Source organism: Xenopus laevis, chromosome 3S, assembly GCF_017654675.1.
Source record: "Xenopus laevis strain J_2021 chromosome 3S, Xenopus_laevis_v10.1, whole genome shotgun sequence".
In the NCBI taxonomy this organism is placed as follows: Eukaryota; Metazoa; Chordata; class Amphibia; order Anura; family Pipidae; genus Xenopus; species Xenopus laevis.
Window position 1 is genome coordinate 101,506,397 of NC_054376.1, and position 22,598 is coordinate 101,528,994.

Here is a 22,598-nt window from a genome sequence, read left to right on the forward strand (position 1 = left end):
CCTCTGTATTAACAAACCTCTCCCTTCCCTCTTATTATTATGCAGATGTTCCTTAATGGGCAGCTGATTGTGCTTGTAAGAACAGGAAGGGTTATACTGCCCCTTTAAAGTATAATCAAAAGTTAAGGAATACATACTGTTTTAAACTTAAATCTGTCCCTCATTGAAGTCATGTTTGGGCGGGGCTATGCCTCCAAAACCATCATCATTGAGAAAAAACAATATATTTCAGGCTTCTGTGTGTTAGTGTTTCCTGAAGGCAGTGCTTGGCTGATTCTAATGTGAAGCTGAATGAAATCTCTTACTAACATGAATGCAATTTTGCAATTCATGTTTTGCCTTGGTTACCTATCCCTATGCCTTTGCTGTGATTGCAAAGTGAAAGTGATATGGAAAACCTGTGCAAAGATATTTTTTAAAGACAATTTTGGTGAAAGGAGGAAAATGAAGAGGACACATAAAAAATAAAAATCTTGGAAACAGTCTAAAAGATATAAAACTTGCACAATAATTCTTAGAGAAATAAAGAAACAAACAATAAACCAAAAGGGATTATAGATGGATGTCTATCTTCTTATTAAAATATAATAGCATTTTTTTAAAGATTATGTTTCTAACATTAGAAGAGGGTGGTACAACTGGAGGCCAGATTTGGCCCTCATAAGGATATTTTCAATGACATCATTATTTCATCAATACACATGACAAGTTGCATGTACTATATAGACACGCTGCTTCTCAAGCATGAAAAATAAACAAATCTTTGCTCGGTTTCACCAGTTTTATTTCAATTGGAGAGAGTACAAACACTGAATACAGGTCCACATTCTCTTAGGCTCTTCTTATTGGAAGGGACAATTTTATGAAAATTAAACACAATACAAATAGTCTCACATACAACCTACATATATGCCAATCAATATTCCAACGATACACTGATGAGCTCTTAATGGAGTAAAACCACAGTCTGCATGTGACATTTGAATCTCTCTTTGCTGTAACCAAGCCAAACCTTTTTAAGATGGCATTGGCCTATAGATAATGCATGAGGAAAGGTGTGGAAACTCTCAAAAAATAGATCAACATTATATTTTGCCAGTCTGATGGGAATCAATATGTAGACAATGTCTAATTCACAACTTCACATTGTTGTCAACTACAGCTCCTACTACCCTTGACCATCATTAAATATCTCTTTGTAGACTGAAAACATATTTTTAGCCATGTTTTTCTGTTCGATTTCCTGACACTAGACACTGTTTTCCGTACAGAGCTTTAGTCTACACCAGGGATCCCCAACCTTTTGAACCCATGAGCAACATTCAGAAGTAAAAGCAGTTGGGGAATAACACTAGCATGAAAAATGTTCTTGGGGTGCCAAAAAAGTGCTGTGATTGGCCATTTGGTAGCCCCTATGTGGATTGTCAACCTACATTGAGGCTCTGATTTACAGTACATCTGGTTTATGTACAACCAAAACTTCCAAGCCTTGAATTGAAAAAAAAGCACCTACTTTGAGGCCACTGAGCAACATCCAAGGGGTTAGAAAGCAACATGTTGCTCACAAGTTACTGGTTGGGGATCACTGGTCTACACTGTTCAAAAGGCATCTTTGGTCTTGTGCATTCACTTTAGAGACAATCAGGCGTTTGATCTTAAGCACTGGTTCTTCATCAAATTTTTATATCAAGTAAAACGATGACCTTATGTTGTGGAACATCTAGCATCCCTTAACATCCATTGGCTGGTGGGAGATGATGGAAACTGCAGGTCGAACAGCAGATGCATGTAGACATAGATAAAAGAACATAATTCTCAGTACAAGGTCAGTATTTTGTGAAGGTTTACTCTTTTCTTGATAAATTGTAATATCTTGTTCCTTGTTGCATATGAATTTCATTATTCAGATTGTTTGTTCCATTTCTCTATGTGTTGACAAAATAAATGGTTGTTTCTGTTTAGTCAGTTGCAAAAGGCCAGCTGTGAGATGACATTAGTATACTCTCAGTAATGAGTCTACAGTATGTCATACACATCATGCCAAAAACAGAAAAGGATGCTAAATTATTTAAGAAAACAGTGGTGGCTGAATAGATCACAAACTGGTAAAGGAAAAAAGGCTCAATGCTTAATTTTTTGGTGTGGGAATATCTTTCATCACGTATTATGGCAAATTGTAAGATGCACAAAATGACACCTGTTGTGATGTATCCGTAAGAATTATCACAATATTTATCATAGCACATGGACAATACCACATAAAAACATACATTCAACCAAACTGCCATCAAGAGCAAGAAAGATACACACAAAGAGGGGAATTCATCCAAACACAAGTTTTTAAGGAGACATTCACATATAATGGCCTTTACTGTTATTTTTAGGCAGAAGTAATTTAAGCAACTGTGTCTCTTCTTTATTTTTTTTATGTGACTTTCTGTTGTGTCTTTCAACAACCTGGAACTTTTACAGCAATCTGACAGTTTCCCTAGCTACCAGAGACCAGACTAATTGCAAGGCTAGGTGTTTTTTGCAATGACTTCATTGATTCTGTTATTTAATTCACTGCCTGGTTGCTAGCAGGTTTATTGACATTGCACTGCACATGATAGAAATGCAGAAAGTAACATAATTAGAAAACTATCATAGTACTTGCAAATTGTCTTGGAATACTGCTGTTTCAAGGTGAACTTCACATTTTCGGATCTGACCAGTTGTATAAAGTCTTATTTTTCTTATTGATTGACTGCATTTGGGCCCCTTGGGACAAAAGGGTATTGAGGACTAGAAATGGGAAGATTCTCAAACACTGTACCCATTCAAGGTGTAGGACATTTACGGTTTTGCATATGCAAATAAGTATTCAATCAGATCTTTTGAGTAGGATTCAATGATGGGTCTGGGGGATCCTTACACTCTAAGGTAAAACACAGATTATATGGAACAATCCTAAAACTTGCTTTTGGATACAGTTGGAGACTGATTTTTTTGCTTTTAAATACAGTTGAATGCTGAATTTTCCATAGTACTAATGTTGTGCCTGATTTTCACAGGTCTCCTCCTTCGATGAAGATTCTTCTGTAGCGTCAGCAGACTCCTGTGTAAACAGAGAACAACTGAGATAAACGTGGTTGGTAGGCATGCCCATGACTGCTGAATCGTTTCCTTAAAGGAACTAGGTACTGCAGATGGAGCAAAAGATAGTGAAAATTACTTGATCAAAATATTTTTTTTTAGTACAGCAATCCTTCATGCCTTCATTTGCACCCAAATGTTGTTGGACTAAAACCCCCACTGTTATCCAACATGTTGACAGAGAATTACCCAAGATGGGAGCTGGAATCCAGCAACCACACAGATGAATTCTTAAAATGTATCAATTAATGCAAGATTATCCAATAATGAGAGCCCCGTCTATGTTTACACATGGCTGGTTCTTGTTTGAATGTTTTTGTCACCTAAGGCATTATAGCTTTTCTTCTAGCACAAATTACTTCTATAGATCACTATATCCATCTCTCTGATGTTTCACTACAGTGTAATATTGGCAAACACAAATTTCATGGCAATCTCAATGTATTAGGTAACACTGGTTAAAATGTCTATAGCATTAAGCTGTTTCCCTGTCATGAAATAGTGACTGAAAATTGCTCTGCTGCAGAACAGTCTATTGGACATAGACATCTCAGCACCCTTTATTTGCATAGAAGCCTCCTGCCTGGAAGCCTAGAGGTTTCCAAAGTAGACACAACTAGCATATACCAACAGGCAATCATACAAGGAGCCCAGTAGCTACAGCTTTGATAGGAGAAGTTGTGGAGGTCCCCATACCAGTTCATGGGTTTAATCATGTGCAATTATTGTAGAATGACATGAATGTTATGTGACTGGTAGAGTGTAGCATTTGAGATGCTTATTTGCCTACCCTGCCCAGCTCTCATGAAAACAGAACTGCCATCGACAAAAGATATATTCATGCAGTGAATACAGTGCCCTGCACAAATTGTGATACATTTTTGCACTTTGTACACTGCCTTGTACTTAGTCAATAGCCCTTATAATGTCACTGTCATGATTCTTTAGGTCAGCTTTTTGTGGAGCCCTTGTGTGCTTATTTAGCGTCATCACCAGATTATTCCATTACATCTTTCAGGTGACTAGCTGCTACAAAACAAGGGCAGTTAACTGAGGTCTGCACAAGCCTGTGAAAGCCTTCTGTTCATGATTCCTGGACTTTTCCTGGATCCCACCTTGAGGGGAGGTGGGTACAGGAGTGGGTCTGAATGTTGTCAGGCTCAAAAGCAGGGAGAGTTTATTTAGTGTCAGAATTTATATAATAGTCTAGGAGCGAAAGATAGTGGCAGGGTAATTTAGTGAGCAGCTTTCTGGCTCCAGCAAGGAGTATTTACACTTAGCACTCTTGTGGTGATCAAACCGCCAGACAGGGGCACGAATGGGTGAGCTCAGGAGCAGAGAAAGTGCCAGGGAGCAAGATTTCACCGGTGAGAGGGTGAGCACTGGGGCAGGAGGAGCTTCCATTGAGCAAGATACAACCGTGAGTTACCTATGCTGGGAATAGGATCACTAAGACAGGATGCACTACCTCTGAGAGGGAACTACTTGAGATAATACTTGAGATAATATAAAGAGGGTTTACTGCCTGACTGCTGTGAGCCATAACCTGCCATTAGTGAGGGGGCGAATTTGCGCCGTTTCGCTTCGCCGAAAAATTCGCGGGAGTGTTGAGAATTTATTCGCGAAACGGCGAAAAATTCGCGAAATTTTTGCCGCAAATTTTTCGCGGGAGTTTTGAGAATTTATTCGCTGGTGGCGAATTGCGCAAATTCGCCACGAATTCGCGCCTGGCGAATAAATTCGCCCATCACTACCTGCCATTTGTTCAATAAAGAGGTTCTCTATTGAATCAACCACCCTGGGCTATTATTGCTGTCAGCCTAATTGATCTGTGCACCAGGAGACACTCATGATCCACTTGGGGTAAGGTGCTTAAAGGGGCACACACATAGTTTGCTGGAAGTTGCCCACAGCCCAATGGTGTTTGGGATACACTGACAGCAAGCCACATTATTTCCACACATCTAAGGCCCACCCATGGGTGTGCTAAATTTGCATGGAGGGGGGAGGAGTCCCCACCTCTGTAAGCTGACTGGAAGGAATGCCTGCAAAGGAATTGCTGGGAGAGAAGCAGCAGAGTGAGAGAAAGCTGCTGAAAGGTCCCAGAAATCACTGTGTGTGTAAAGTCAATAAGAAACCCCAGTGGAGGAAAAGCACACTCTATCTATGATGCAGAACAAAGGGGTTCCTTGTCAGGGCTCTGAAGAGAAAAGCATGCTCTTCTCAGGGCACCTAACCAAAGGAAGTCCTTCTTAGCACTCTAAAGAAACTGCCACAAAAGGGGGGATTTCCGACAGCAACTCAGAGATAAAACCATGTGAAATATTATGTAAGTTGCTCCTGGCCCGGCAGGATGTATATATCATGCTTATGTAATGGTACAGTGTCCTGCAAATCAACCTATCAACCTTTCCTCTGTGTGTGTTGATTGGGGATCATTGAGTGTCAGCCTGCTTTCACTTGTAGCGGAGACACAGGACTCCTGTAGTGCCACAAGGAAGAAAACCAGTACAAGATTTCCTGCAGTAGCAGAATACATATTATTTATAAATAGATGATAAAACCTTCCATTTTGTACAAAGTGTTTATTTCAGTGCTGGAAACCAGTGTTGCCCTATATGTGCTGAGCAGTGAGAAAGATTCAGGTCAGGAAAATGTTCCAGAGCTTAATATATTGAACCAGCTTGTCAAGCTGGCCATTACTAGGATGAATACAAATGGGTCTAATGGGTAAATTTTTGCTTCCATGTAACAGTAGTGAATAGATAAATGAAAATAACTGTTTGCTTCTAACTGTCAGGACTGCCAGAAGTACCCGATCCAGAAGTACCCAACGGCGCTGTTTACATTCCCGGCGGTCACAGTGAAGATCCAAGATGGCGGCGCCCATGCTGAACACATGGCTGCAGCCTCGCTGCATGATGATGTCATCACTCGTGCCGGGATCTCGTCATAAAAGGGCGCCCAAAACACTGTGACGGCGCCCAAAAATAGGATTTGCTGCCATTGATCCTGTTTGTGTTTCCTGATTCCTGCTCCCAGCCTGATTCCAGCCTGTTTCCAGCTCCCAGCCTGTTCCTGCTCCTGCCTTGGTTCTGACCCCCTGCCTGAACTCTTGATATTTGATTCTGATCTGCCTGCCCTCGTTAACTCCTACCTGTGACCACTACTACTGATTCTACTTAACCCTTCGGATACCGCGACCTTGCTCCCTCAAGAGGGCTTCCTCCTTGATCCTGACTACCACCCTGGAGGGAGCTCCAGCGCTGGATTTGTTTCCCGGCCGCCCCTAGGCCGCGCGGTCCTAGCGCCCGCCTACACTACCCCTTCCCAGCGCGCCGGCGAAAATGCGCCGCGCAGCTGGTGTCATTGAATGGGGACGCACACGTCCCCACAATGCCGCCCCTATTTTTTGCCGCCCTAGGCCCGGGCCTATGTGGCCTCGCCACAAATCCGGGCCTGGGGAGCTCCCTGCTCCCTGACACTAACCTTGTGATATATCATCTTATTTTAGCAAACTTCCTACAAGCATGAAGAACATCTTCTTAAAAATTAAAAAAGATATTTTAAGCTGTGCCATGATCAACCCTTATTATAATTAATTACATAGTAATAAAATGTGCGGCTGAAAAGTTAATATTAAGGCCCTGGTCACAAAGAGCATTGGCTCCACTTCTCTCCACCTGTATTTTATAGGTAGAGAGAAGTGGATACACATTCTTCCACAGCTACAGTTCCCAGCAATATCACCATTCATATGTCAGAGTATGATTGGTGAATATGTTGGAGAATGCTGAGATTCCTGCTATGTTTGTGTTGAGCAACAGTCTTTATGTCCCATTAAAGGTTTGAAAACAAGATACTTTTTATAGAGGTGTTACTGTAAATAAATCTTCTAAACAAAACACATGTGCTTAAGTTGAACCTGACTGGAGATAAACTTACATCTATTCTGTGAACTAGTGGACAGAATGAAGCTTCTTAAAAACTCTGTAATGAATGAATGGCATTTCTAGGTGCTACGATCAGGGGGATTCCTAGAATAACATGAGGTAGGTCTCAGGGCAACAAAGTGCTGCCAAGAATGCCAAGTCTCACGTACTTCCATTTTAACTGCTGATATTTTAAATGAAGGTTGTGGAAGTCTTACTTGTAGATTGTCTTCTTCTCCTGTATTTGGAAGGGACTTCTGTGGTGTATGAAATGCCTAAGACAGGAATAAATTGAAATTCAATGATATGGTTACAGAGGCATAAATGAGTTATCAAAGGCACCAGACAGACAGAGATGAAAACAAAATGTAATTTTTAAAAAGAATCGATACAGAGATGATATTTTATCAGTTTGAAATAAAAAGATTATATTATAAAACTAAAGAGTTCTTAAATGATTCTGTTAAGAAAGAATTATAGATTGAACAAACCTAAACAACATCACTTAACTGATAATAATTAACTAGTTCTATAGGAAATAATAAAACAAAAATGTTTAATTAGAGGCTACAGTAAGACCAAACCCTTCATTTCTATAGAAAGAAATAAAACCCTTCATTTCTATAGAAAGAAATATAAATTGACAGTATGGGCCCATTAAAAAATGGGATCCCTGGAGCTACCACCTGAACCAGAGGTGGTGGTAACTCTAGGGTTCCCCCTGTCAACCCATTTCATCAAAATTAGTAATTTGCTTGTATGTAATTGAAGGTCAGATCATGGAAAATAAGTGCACTTGTTCATCATGATGTAACAAGTAGGAGTTGGACAGTGGTGCTGAAAGTAGAAATGGTTTACTTAGATTATGGATCTGATTTCAATTAGAGACATGGGCGAATAAGACTACAAAGCAGTGGTGTAGGGATCTTGACCAACTTATGTTCTGGGGCCCATAGGTTTCAAGGTATATCACTGTTATTGATGACTGTCTGTGGATTGTGATCTCACCTTCTTTGCTTGCTGAACCTCTTCAGTAGATTTAGAACGGCTCTTCACGGTATGCTTCTGCGGGGAGGAAGACTGAATGGAAATAGATCAGTAAGCTGAATAATACAAATAAAAGCACCTGACTGCAAAGGTGGGTATTGTACCTTTTGCTGAGGAATCAATATCTATATTTTAAAATTACTTTTTTTTCATCTACTTTGGCCTACTTCTTTTCTATGCAAATTCATATTTAGCATGGCACCAACTAAATATTTGCCTCTATTCTTCTAAATGGAGTAGACAACTGAAATCTAAGGATAACTGGGCCTGGATTTATCCTCCATGTTATTACCTTACTCTTTAATGGGCAAATTTGGTGATATTTTTTTTATTTAAAAGGGAATAAATATGAGAAATGAGAAATACAAGAGTTCTATGGCTAACCAAAAACTCTTATAGACCCATAATTGTAAGGTCAATAAAATATGTTATAAGCGAGTAAAAATGAAGAAGTGAAAGGTGGGTAAGTGCAGGAAGAGGTAAAGATAAGTCCTCCAGAGCAGCTAAGAGATCTTTACCCTCACTCAGTGACTTATCTCTCCTAATAAAGGTTTTTTTCTTGTTAAAATTGGACAAGGAGAGTGCAGACATTTGGCAATGTCACTGATGCTTTTAATATAAAAAGCTAAAGCTCCATTAGGTCTGGACACCATACCGATGTTGACACCAACTGTCATTTAACCTACAGCCTTGCATAAGTTAAAGAACTCTGACCAAAGTCCCATCTTGAGTATTTCTTGGCAGGAAGCCGTGTTACATCCTCAGAAAAACTAGCTAACCTCAAATCAGTTTCATGCCTCTGAATAGAAAAAGCCAAGTCAGGGTTTACACACAATATATTTATGTTTTAGACAATAAGAGCTTTGACCAAAGTATCTATTAAATAAAACAGACTTCCTGGAAAGACAATTTCATTTTCCTTCATGGTTTTCCATAACAAATATACAAAACAGGGCTCACCCACCAGGTTTTAGAATTTCTGCTAGAATAAGTGCTGCAAAGTTTAAAGCTACAGAGCAGTTTCCATCTTGCTTAGCCCAAGACTATCTTTAGAGAGAGCTCCCACCTCAAACCCTCCTCACCTTTATATGCCTTCCTTATTAATATCATAATTATTAGGGATGCACCGAATCCACTATTTTGTATTCATTCTGTCTTCATGCAGCAGGTGGGTGTCAGATAGTCATTGACAGTTAGATCCAATATATCTTATAGGGGGGGTTCCTTTCCTAGCAGATGTATTAGAGCTCACTCAAATAACTGATGCCAGTACAAACAAAATCTAACAATAACTGCCTTTTGCACAAAGTCTGGTGATTTTAATAGAGTGAGCTCTAATAAATCTGATAGGAAAGAGGGACAGTGAACATCAACTTGATTATTTCAGAAACAATGCAGAATTGTTGATTGATTGTATTTAGAATTGGTCTTATTTTAGTATGCAGAAGTTATATTAAACTTTCATTTTTGCAACCTGTTATCCAAAATGCTCAGGACCTGGGGTTTCCAGATAATGTATCTTTCTATAATTTGGATCTTCATACCTTAAGTCTACTAAGTCTACCGAACCCTCGAATCCATCTTGGAAGATTCGGCCGAATCCCGAACCTGAATCCGAATCCTAATTTGCATATATAAATTAGGGTCTGGAAAGGAAAAAGTGGAAAAAATTGGTTTACTTCCTTGTTTTGTAACAAAAAGTCACGTGAAATTCCTCCCCACAATTTGCTTATGCAAATTAGGATTCGAATTTGGTTCGGACAGGCACAAGGATTCAGAATCCTGCTGAAAAAGACAGAATCTTGGCTGAATCCTGAACCGTATCCTGGATTCGGTGCATCCCTAATAATTATAAAGAATCATATATTTATCAGCAAGTTGTTTTAATGGTACATAGGGTAGTGAATACAGGTATTTGCATTTGCATTATACGTGTCTAAAACAGAGCTACTGCATGATTGGCTACTTATTTCCTACTGTACTTATGGAAGAGGACACACCCACAAAAGAAAGGGAACAGAAAGTATATAAAGGGCACTCCAATAAAGGTATAATGCTTAAAGGTAAATATTCTTTATAGTATCGATGCACCAATTTGGCTGAATATGGAGAATATTGACTCTGGCTCAGAGTTTGCCCATGTCATTAGCTAATTCCATGTGCGTTTGCAATTATACATAAATCCATATCAATAAAGATAGACATAGATTCTTTCCAGTCTAGTATTGGAAGACTAATCAAGTAATTGCTGAGCATCGAAACCTATTTTAAATGCTTGATGCCATGTTTACAGAAAGTACATTATCTGCAGCATGCAAAGTGCCATATGCAAAGCTATATGATACATATTCAGTGGTGCATGATGGAGCCAACAGATGTACAGTACATGAGGAAGTCACAGATTCAAGTATCATTAAATATTTAAAGCAAATCAGCTGGATTGAAATCTTTCATTAAAAAAGCATTAGTTGGCAAATGATGCAAGGAGGGTGAAGCTTTCACACACACATATATATATATATATCACATCAGGCAAGAACCATAAATCTCTGTAAATAATGAATATGGTAACTGAGGCTTTCCTCTGCACACAGGGTAGTTGTGGTTCATCTTACCTTTGGCTCCATTTCCGCTGTTATAACCTCTCAATAGAACCAATTTAGAAGGTAAGATGGCAGATCCCAAGCAAGTGGTGACCCCGGCAGGAAAATTTGCTTTTCACTAAGAGAAAGAAACGAGAAAAGGTTTGTCGGAGATGTACTGTTCAGCTGAGCAAGAATAATTCAGCTAAATTGAAGTCAATTTATCTTGATCAGTAACCACTTGGCAGCCACAGTTGCCTTAACAGGGAAAAAAGCACATCGCTTGCTGTTACATGTGCAACATTCACTGTGTATATTTCTTATTTAAAATCCTTAACACCTGCAGTAACCCTGCTTCATGTTTAATTACAGGTATTTCTAAAAAAAGATTTCAATTTCTAGAAAATGCTTATCATTTATTCAGTATCTACTTACGGAGTATCGTTTTTGAATTATATATGAGTTTGAGAATTAGTGTTCCATTTAAATAAAAAGAAAGATTATATAATTCCAATAACTTCATGATGTTCTGATTATAATCCAATATAAGGGTATGGTCATGCATTCCACGCTTCTGTTAAAAGGTTTAGTGCAAGAAGGTATAAAACAAAATAGCTTGAGGCCAGGGAGTCCATATTCAAAGGGCACAATGCCCCCCTCTTGTTGCTCCTTACATTTATGTCTCCTGCTTATTACCTGCATAGGAGATTTAGAGGTGGGGGCATTGAATTACTGTATTTATGCCAGTGGGCCCCCTTAGGATCCAGGGCCCATGTTCATTCACAAAGTCTGCAGCTATTTAGAACATATTAAATATGCCCTCAATGCTCTTACATATTATCCTGTTTCAGTATGAATGTATCTATGGGTATTGCTGTTCATGAGGCTGTCCATATGTATGCGCATGAAATCTGTCACTTGTCATTTTTTCATGATATCATTACTGTATATGTTGTACAGTAGGACCATCATTTTATGGTTTCCGGGGACTGTGTCATAATGGCAATAATTCCAAAAAAAATGAAAAATCCTGGAAAGAAAAAAGAACACTCAGTTTGCCTATTCGAGACCCTGAAAAAAAACTAAAGTTATGGGTGTGCAGAATAAGGGTTCTTCAGTATTTAATGTAAGCAGGGGCATAACTACAGATTAAGCAGACCCTGCAGTAGCAGGTATGCCCAGTAGTTACAAGGGCCCCATGAGGCCCTAATTCATATACAATTTCAATAAATATTGGTAAAACAGGGCAACCTCTAGGCCTGAAAAATAATTTGCTGTGGGGCCAATTAATATCTAGTTACACCACTGAATGTAAGTTACAAGTGAGATTCTGAATCTGTTTTAAAATGTAAACTATTTTTTAAATAAATAAAATGAACTGCACTGCAGAGATTCACTAATAGGCCCGTGGCATAGGGGCATTTTTATTACTCCACTCCAATGTGATTAAACAGCCCTTCTCCACATGGCAGACACTTTTGCATGTGAACCGTGTTTGAAAGCAATGCCTATATATCGGCACAAGAGTTAACCACAAACACAGCCAAATCAATTTTAAATAAATGGGGACAGCTGAAGCATAATGATTGCCATGTGTCTAAAATACTGGAAAGTGTTAACAAAGGTTTGACCCGGATCTGATCTAGTTTAATTTGTTTGACTCTTACTTCAAAATCAAGCTTTCAAATTATAATTGGTCCTCCAGATGGTAGTATAATGACTTTTCCCATGTTGCCCAACCATTGTTGACAATATACTAACTATTAGCCGTACACTATACTGCAAAAAGTATGTGGACACCCCTTTAATGATTGGAGTCGTCATTCTTGCGACCATTAAAAAAAACTTCCATCTTCAGAGAAAATAAATCTTAAAAGGTCTGCGAGTGCAGCGTTCCTTCTTGAGCGTGAGTTAGGCCTGTGAGCCATAACAATCTAACAATGTAATGTGGAGTCAGTTAAGCAAGTGAAGGACTGGACTAAGCATGGAGAGGAATGTGGCATTTAAACAGTAAGGAGATGACAAAGGCCCGATGGAAAAATTGAAATGTAAATTACTCTCTGCAAACGATGGAATCTCCATGCAGCACCATTTATGAAGGATGCTGGCATGTGTTTATTATATGGGCATAGGGCTTAAGAAACCCAGGTGCCACTTCATCATACCATGCTGGACAATTCTGTGCTTCCTTTATTATCCTACTTTATCAGAATAATAAATAAATATCATAATAATCTTGTGTACAAAGTAAGGTCTGTACAGAATTGGTTACAGAGATGGAAGTGGAAGAACCTGGCTGGCCTGCACAGAGCGATCAACTAGAGTGGACACCTGTGGGATGAACTGGAATACCAATGTGAGCCAGGCCTGATCACCAACAACAGCCTCTTACATATGACTGGAAGCAAATCCCACAATCAATGTTCCAACACCTTTCCACAGGATGAGAGGATAAAGGATATTTTAACAACTTATTATTATTATTATTATTATTATTAACATGTATTTATATAGAGCCAACATATTGCGTAGCACTGTAAAGTAAATGTGATTATACAACTAAATCACATGAATTCTATACATAGAACATATGGAGTTACATACATCACAATCAGTACAGGTACAAAAGGTGAGGAAGGCCCTATGCATAGGCATACAGTCTAAAGGGAATAACACACAAGGTGTGGGAATGGGCAAGATTGAATTAAGTGGGTGAGAAATGTGGTATTGTATGTGGTGTTGCGTATTTGCAATGTAATACATGTCAAACAGAGACTATTCTAGTGTAGAATGCAAATGTTTGTTCTTATCTATGCAAATTTTTTTTTCTTTTATTCTATTTTCACCTCTTAGTATTCTGCATACAAAGACGTACAATGTTTTACCTTGAAATATTGGATCACACTGTATATGAACTTAGACCTTTTCTGGGCATAGACCTGATTTTGATTCAGACGAATACGGAACCGAATCCGAATCCTAATTTGCATATGCAAATTAGGGGTGGGAAGGGTAAAAAAAAATTTCACTCAATTTCCTTCCCCGCCCCTAATTCAGTTTGGCTGGGCAGAAGGATTCGGCCAAATCTGAATCCTGCTGAAAAAGGCAGAATCCCGAACCGAATCCTGGATTCGGTGCATCCCTAATGTATATATACATACACACATATATGGCTTTGTCTCATAAAACCAATAATGTACTTTAAAAAATGTGCTTGATGCAAATGAGACATGGCAGAGAGATGTAGTTTGTTGTGTAACATTGCTCAGAACACCATAGTTACATATATTCTGCACCATGTAACAATATGTCACTTCTGCATAGATGGTAAAAACGCTTTCCAAGGCCTGCAAGACCCATGCAGTGATACAATTCTAGACACAATCTGCTGCAGACAATCAATAAAAAAGAAAAATGGACTTGTCACCTCATAACAGAGAGCTTCAAAAGACAAAATGCTTCCTCCATTCAAGGAGCATTCGTGTGTGAGTGTGTGTATGAGGGGTTAAATCCAGAATTGGAGGGAAGCTTACAGCATACTAATTGGCAAATTCTTCATCTTCCATCACACCGGAATAACAGCAGGAGAGCCAGGGGTTTCATAAATAATATGCCTGTCTGGATATTGGAATGGCACAAGTCTTCCTGATATATGGGGATGGATAGGATCTTTCTTTACATCAAAAAATGCGGGAGCGGAGCAGTTTGCTAAGGCCATGAGATACATACATGATTATACACACACATGTATATATGCTGAATATATATATATACTCCCACATATATGTTATCCTGTATACACACAAACACACAGGAAAAAACACAGATGTATGGCACAAAGGTAAAAAAAAAGTTTGTGATTTTTGAAGAGACACATGCTAAACACTTTTGTTATGTTTCTCCCTTACTGAGAATGGGGAAGTACTGTATAATCAAGCAAGCTTCTGAAATGTTCAAATACACACAATTATATTCCTCACGGTGTTACATTCATAGCCCCAATGCCCTGTGGGTACCAGTATGTATCCTGATCTTCTATGTATGAATGTATGTATATGAGCCTCCTTACCTGCCTGCGCTTCCTGAGCTCCTCAGCCGGCTCCCCTGTGCTCTCTTTATTTCTCACAGATTCCGATGCTCCCTACCTCGCAGACAGCTCTCAACTGTCACATGGTTCTTCCAGGCAGCCAACAGAATGGCAGTGATGGGCTTTGCTCCGTTTATCTTAACACCTGCATTACTGGAAGGACCTGCAATTCACTTGGAAGTATGGGTCACATCACATGCTTATCTGAAAAAAAAAATTGTATAATATTATCATGTTTAAAAATATTATTATTAAATGGTTTATTTTCTTATGTTTATTACTCCAAATCCATCATTGCCATGTTTGCTGTTTAGTGATGCATGTCTTTATGCAACTGCTTGGTGGCACTATCTGCACAAAAGCATGTTTCAGTCATGTGAAACATAAGATCAGGATTTCTATTATACAGTAGGCTGTGAAAAGGAGATCTCTCCCCGGTTTCTGATAGGCTCTGACAGACACTGGGCTCAAGGTGAAAGAGAGATGTTCTAATAACCATTAAGTCAATCTATAAGCTGCTGGAAAATGGGAGAATCTATCATTCAGAGCAGAGATTTACATACAGCCCAAGTGTGATTTATACTCCCAGTCTCTGCCACTCGAGAGTAAAATGCATTCATCTTTATGGTGATATTGCAATCTGATCATTCATTCATTTCAAGAGATCATTGCACTTGTCAGGAGATGGGAGTCAAAATGTCATCTTTTTTAATGGTTTCTACATCTTTAGATGTTATTTTTCATTTTTTTCTGCATCAGTGCATCCATAGAATGGAATGTCGCATGAAATGTCATTTAGACACATACAAGAGTCCTCTGCACTCAACCCATTATCAATATATTTAAGACAGCGAAATTTTGTGCATACTGCTACTGAAAAATGCCTTACCCTTTAAACAACACAGGGATTGTTTGTCCATATATAGCAATATATTTAAGCTGGCCAACTACGTCAAAGTCATCCCATATCTGGTCAGTTCTACGCTTACTTTTCATCTGATTCATTAAGAATTCAATTGCTTCATTATACATTTTACAAAAGGGACTAAGTTTTACCTGCAATTTACTAGCTGCTTCCCAAACTTGGCTGCCCTTTTATTAGACACCAGTGGGATCACCTGACTATAGTTGGAGAGGGTGGGAGCTACAACATGGAGCTGGTCACTGCTCCTGTATAAACTATAATAAACAAGGGAAAGTTGTGCTCACCACTAGTTTTTAAAACCATTAGGTGGGGGTGCAATGAGGGTGTGACCACAAAATACATATAGACAAATACAAGAGTCCCCTGCACTCAACCCATTATCAATATATTTAAGACAGAGACATTTTGTGCATACTGCTACTGAAAAATGCCTTACCAGAACAGGGATTGTTTGTCCATATATTGCAATATATTTAAGCTGGCCAACTACGTCAAAGTCATCCCATATAATGTATCAGATGAAAATTGAGCATAGGACTGGCCAGATATGGGATGACTTTGACGTAGTTGACGTAGTTGGCCAGCTTAAATATATTGCAATATATGGACAAACAATCCCTGTTCTGTTTAAAGGGTAAGGCATTTTTCAGTAGCAGTATGCACAAAATTTCGCTGTCTTAAATATATTGATAATGGGTTGAGTGCAGAGGCCAAAACTGCACAGCATATGCAAGATGGGGCCTTAGCAGAGCTTTGTAATGTTGAAAAATAACCTCCTTACACCTGCAAAGCAATGCCCCTTTTAATACAGCTCAAAACCTTACCCCTGCGGCTGCTGACTGGCATTGCTTGCAACATGCAGTCCCATTAAAGGTACAAGTAGCTTGCATATTTTTGCACTCCAGGTGCATAAACGTACATTTATCACCCGACGGACCTTAGTTTAGAAAGCAGTTTGTGTAAAAAGCAATCAAGTCGAACATGACCTATCCTTCATAAAGCCATGCTGATTACTGCTCATAATGCTATTCTCCAGAACATAATTTGGAATATTATCTCAACAAACCTTCAAATAACTTGCCCATCAGCGATTTATCAAATTTATTGGCCTATAATTGCCAGAGATCATAATCCCTTTTTAATATAGGAATTACATCAGCTCTCCTCCAATCCACAGGTACCATACAGATGAAAGGGAGTCTGAGAAAATCACAAATAGAGGTCAGTCTAAAACTGAAATAAGCTCTCTCAGTTCCTAAGTGTGTTTTCCATCTGGCCCAGATGCCTTGTTCACATTAAATTTGAGTTAACCTACTGTATATGTACCATATTCTGTGTCAACCACCGATTAGATTTTGCCGAGCCATCAGTGTCCCTGTTGAGTGGGGGCACTGATTCCTTGTATACACTGAAAAGAACTGACTAAACACATTTGCCTTTTCAGTATCCTCTATAAACACATTATTTCCTTTATTAAATGGAACTACACTCTCAACCCACATATTTTTACTATTTATATACTTAAACCTTTTTTGGGATTAGTTTTAGCCTCTGCCGCAATCAGTTCCTCGTTTACTATCTTTACCTTATGGATTACTGTTTTACAACAGTATTTTGTATACTAAATATAAACATGAATTTACTGCACCAGAAGCCCAATTAAACAAATGATTTATGCTTTTAAAGTTGGCGCAGGGGGCTGTCATCTTGTAACTTTGTTAAACATCTTTGCAATACCAAGACTACGCACATGCTCAGTGTGGTCTGGGCTTCAGTTGGGAGGTTAAACTTAGGGATCAGAATATACAGACTGCACTGGTCTGTGGATACAAATCTACACGGTTGTTACAGGGAAGTAAGGTGGGGGAGGGCTCCCCCCTGTCATTTGAAAGTATGATTGTTTCCCTGCACAACAGTGAGAGACTGTCTGAAGTTTCCTAACTGCAGCTGTCAGAGCAAGTAAAACGAAGGGTGAATTACACTGTCAAGTTTCTTATACAAACGGTACACATTTTTTAATTAAAGTATATTGGAGATAGGTTTCTTCTTCATTAAAGAAAGTAAAAATGGGATTTTATTTTTTTGCCTTTACATGCCCTTTAAGAACCCTGCCCCTGTGCAAAACATGGCACCAAAAACAAGAATCCAATTAATTACCATAGAAATCAAAATTGGGAGTAAAAAACAAACTAAACCAGCCTAACAAAAGATAGTAAAAGTAAATAAAATGAAAGTAAGCGATAAGTGCAGATGCAGCAAGGTATGGAAAATCATTAAAATCAAGCTGCTGTTGTTGGATTATTCATAGCATAATACAAAGAAACAAAGTACCAATTTCAAAAGTGATAAACTATCAAAAATGTCCAGAGAGGACTGCACCACCCGAACATAAAAGTGACAGAACCGTTCGGGTGGTGCAGTCCACTCTGGACATTTTTGATAGTTTAGCACTTTTGAAACTGTGCTCAGTTTTGGTTCTGGATAAGACCCTTCTGCCTTATCTTGTTTATTCATTTTTGCCATTTTTGGACCCAGTGTCTGGGCGACAATCCTCAACCTGCTATGCAATATCTAGTTATACGCCTCACTTGGATCTTTGGTTATCAAAATGTTGGAATTTCATTTGTTTTTCTATAAAAATCAGTTACTCTAACTGAGCATGTTGAGTGCGGTATTTTTTTGTTATTTTGTACACATTTTACCTGTGGGATTTATACTAAATTGCAAACTCTTTATTTTAAATAGAACAGAGTTTAGTTAATATTTAATTTATTTATGTCGATTTTTGGGGGCAATTGTATATCCATTAGCAATGCCAATGTTTCCTGACTCTGGGCCAGAGTCAACGCCAGTAGATAACCTTATCTCAGGGTTTATCTCATGAATAGTCCATAGAAGTCTATGGAGTACACTGGGACTTGGGAGATAAGTTTTACTTAAAATAAAATTAAATCTGGCCCATTAGCTGTTAACTATATTTTCTTTTACCCGCTAAACAATTCAATGTGTTTTCTAGCTAATAGAGCAACAGAGTGGCTTCTATTTATCAAAATGAAAATACTGAAATTTAACTTTTTTAAATTACAGTTTAAATGTCCCTGTTGTTTCAGATGTTTTTCCTATTTAACAAAAGGAGTTGCATTGGTATAAAAATCAACATTTCTGTTTTTTCTTATTTGCAATTTTTATTCTTTTACTGCACTTTTATTGTTTTTCTGACCCTTTTTTATGCCTAAAAGTGTTCACCTATCAGGATTTTCCATTACACATATCCTATGGGAGGGTTTAGCTGCCTTCTGAAATGTCAATATGCCAATATGTTCTTGCATGCCAATGCTTGACTTATGCGTGTGATGGAGTAGAAGCCAGGACCAATGAAAAATTGCTATAGCTCGCTCTAGCAATTACTCAGCTCAGTGTATATCATAGACTCAAGACAAAATTGTCTGTGCAAATATCTGGAAAGTATATCCCACCATAACATTTTGGTTGTTGTGGTTGTTGGTAAACTTGACCTTTCAGATGAAAATCAACATGCTGCGTTCCACCTGCGGCTGCATGAGTACGTGCCGGTAATGAATAATCGGATGTGTTTAGTCTCACGCTCCCCTGCAGATGAACAGATTAAAGCGGAATGCAGGGGGGCACAGGGCAAAAACAACTTTGTGTAAAAGCCCTTAAGTTATGTCAAGCTTTTAATTGATATTCATCACCCTGCATTAATGACATTGTTAAAAGGTTTGTATGCTTTATTGAAAAAATCACTACAAACATTTGAAAACAAAATGTATCCCATCCGCTGATCGAATTACAGAGCTAGACTTACACACCGTCACATTCCAATCCTTCATGGAGTTTCACTTTAATCTTTGTGTAAACTTCAAATATCCTGCCCTGTTGGCTTTTCTATAAATGATTAGTATTGCATGTTGACATATATTATTTTGCAATAAATGTAATTCTCTGCAATTTCAAACTGATTTTCATGAAAACTGGAAAAATATTTGCTCGACTTAAGCGAGACATAACTGATAAGACAAACATCTCACCGACAAGCCTTGCAAGACAGTTTAATTGTTTTTGAATCCACAGTCAGTCAGTGTAATTTCCCCGTAATGCACCTGCAGGAGATACAAGTTTAAGATTTTTGCACCAAGGGTTTTTAAATCTTTCCATTTTAAAGGCTGCAGATAATATTTTATATTATAAAAATCTCTCTCAATGCTTGCATTTTAAATAGCTTATCTGGGCTAAATATAATTTATGAAAGTCCAGTATCACAGAGCTGTCACTACATATATGAAATTAATAGGATTATGAAAGGATGGGATGTCGACATGAATTAATTTTGGGGTCCCTGTATAGCACAAGTATGCTATGAAGTACATTTTCTTTAAAATTGGTTGGTTCTTAACGGATAGCAAAAACATTCCTATAGATCAAATGGCAATCATGTAGGTGAAGGAGACAGACGTGCTTTATATGCACATTTTAAGCTTCTCCAATGGCTTCTATAGCAGGTTTAGGTTGAATTTATTTACAGTCATGTTAGTTTGACATGAGTAATGAGTAATAATAGTTTTCAGACCTTTTCAGTAGTGTTGCATTTTGATGCAAAAAATAAACAACCATTAGCAGTGACTCAATACACACACAAAAACAATAGAGATGACAGACCATAATCCAGTACAAAACACATTTTCTAATTGGACCAGTGTTGTTAGTGGAGTACCGCAGGGCTCTGTACTAGGTCCCTCCCTTGCTTTTCAACTTGTTTATTAATGACCTGGAGGTGGGCATTGAAAGTACTGTTTCTATTTTTGCAGATGATACTAAATTGTGCAGAACTATAGGAAAATGAGGTTCAATATTGATAAATGCAAGATTATGCACTTTGGCAAAAATAATATAAATGCAAGTTATATACTAAATGGCAGTGTGTTGGGAGTTTCCTTAAATGAGAAGGATCTAGGGGTCTTTGTAGATAACAAGTTGTCTAATCCTGGGCAGTGTCATTCTGTGGCTACTAAAGCAAATAAAGTTCTGTCTTGCATAAAAAAGGGCATTAATTCAAGGGATGAAAACATAATTATGCCTCTTTATAGGTCCCTGGTGAGGCCTCATCTGGAGTATGCAGTGCAGTTTTGGGCTCCATAAAGGAAATTAATGAACTGGAGAGAGTACAGAGACTAAGTGCAACTAAACTAGTTAGAGGGATGGAAGATTTAAATTATGAGGGTAGATAGTCACAGTTGGAGTTGTTCTCTCTGGAAAAATGCCACTTGTGAGGGGACATGATTACACTTTATAAGTACATAAGAATGAATGCAGAGTGAGGTCGTGGAATGCACTGCCGGGTGATGTTGTGATGGTTGATTCAGTTAATGCCTTTAAAGTAGAAACAAACCCTTAATAAAAATAATCCCTACCCATCTACCCTACATAGACCCCCCCTCCCCCAGCCTAGCTGGCCCCTCTGGGCAAATGCCCCTAACTCTTTACTTACCTGTCCGTGCAGATTCTGTTCATCTTCAGCCGATTCGGAAATCTTCAGAATTAGACTTGCTCTTTGGCAATTTTCGTGAGTTTCGGCTCATGCGCAATTGTTGCGAAAGAGAAAATTACTCCAACTAACCAGAAATACATTATAAAGCAGACCAGAAATACATTATACAGTACTCATATATATGTGAGACTTTTCTTTTTATCTGTTACTGACTCTTGACATGTAATACAGTATTTGTACACTGTTCTTTTTCAGTTGATTGATTTAATATTCTTTTTCCCAGCAATATAAATGTGTTACCAGGAGCAAGGGGATAAAACCAGATGTAAACTTGCTATATGTTGCCCTTGGGAGATGAATGTAAGGCCAGAAGCAAGAGGTGTCACTGAGAAATGTTATTTCTGTGCTGAAGGCTCTTTATTGTGATGCTGAGTAACAGATACTCAGATAGAGCTTGTCACTGGCCATTGTTTATATGTACCCTATACCTCTATGCCGGCCTCTCTGATGCCCATAACCAAATGAATCCATGACCTACAGTGACAACGAAAGTATTGCTTTAAAAATAATCAAGATTTTTCTGCCATAGTAGAGGTTATTGACACCAAACCCGAATTGTATCTATGCCCTGGCTAATCAAGTGCTAGATGAATGCTTATTCATTCCTGAGGGTGAGCTTCATTTTTCATTTATTCTGTTAATAGCTTGCTCCAGGCAGATCCTGGATTACATGCCTGACCCCCTGACACTCAAGTGTGACCATTTTGCTTATTTTGTAAGAAACAATGCAGTTTCCAAATGCGGTACAAGTTCATAAATTTAAAAAGCCACTGTGCATGGTGTGTGCCTTGTTGTTTTCCCAGAAGTCTCCAAAGATGCCTGCCTAGTTCCACTGCTGTTCTGAAGCCAGCCAACCTGATACTAGCAAGTCATTACATATTAACCTAAGGCAAAAATCATTAGCGGTACATTAATAAAAAAAACAACTATAAAAAGACATCGGATATTTATTTACATGAGACGAGTCTATTTTTCTAACAATATATGCTCTGCAGGTACCTTTCACAGCACTGCCTCAAAATAGCAGCACTATATACAAATATATGTTCTTACAATAATACAAATAATAATCATAACAAATTAGTTCTTACTTTGCTCCATATAGGAAAGCCCATATCATATCCATTCTTTTACTCAACGCACTGTTTCCCCAGCTGTTTTTATACATAAGGCCAGTTATTTACTAGACTATGGGGGAAATTTACTAACCTGCGAAAAGTCGCCAGCGATGGCTTTGCACATCGCTACACTTCGACAGGTGAAATTTTGCTCAGACATTACTAATATACTAAAATGCAAAGTTGCATCCAGGGAGTCGAACGCT

General features: G+C 38.4%; 1 long non-coding RNA gene across 1 annotated transcript; it reads right to left on the minus strand.

The window, feature by feature from the left end:
* Positions 1–767: 767 nt before the first annotated feature.
* LOC108713237 lies at positions 768–15,877 on the minus strand. The gene is made up of 6 exons (XR_001935133.2): positions 15,840–15,877; positions 14,766–14,987; positions 10,730–10,835; positions 8,076–8,147; positions 7,286–7,342; positions 768–3,097 (listed from the first exon to the last, which is right to left on the minus strand). It is a non-coding gene; the product is annotated as an uncharacterized LOC108713237 (long non-coding RNA).
* Positions 15,878–22,598: the final 6,721 nt, after the last annotated feature.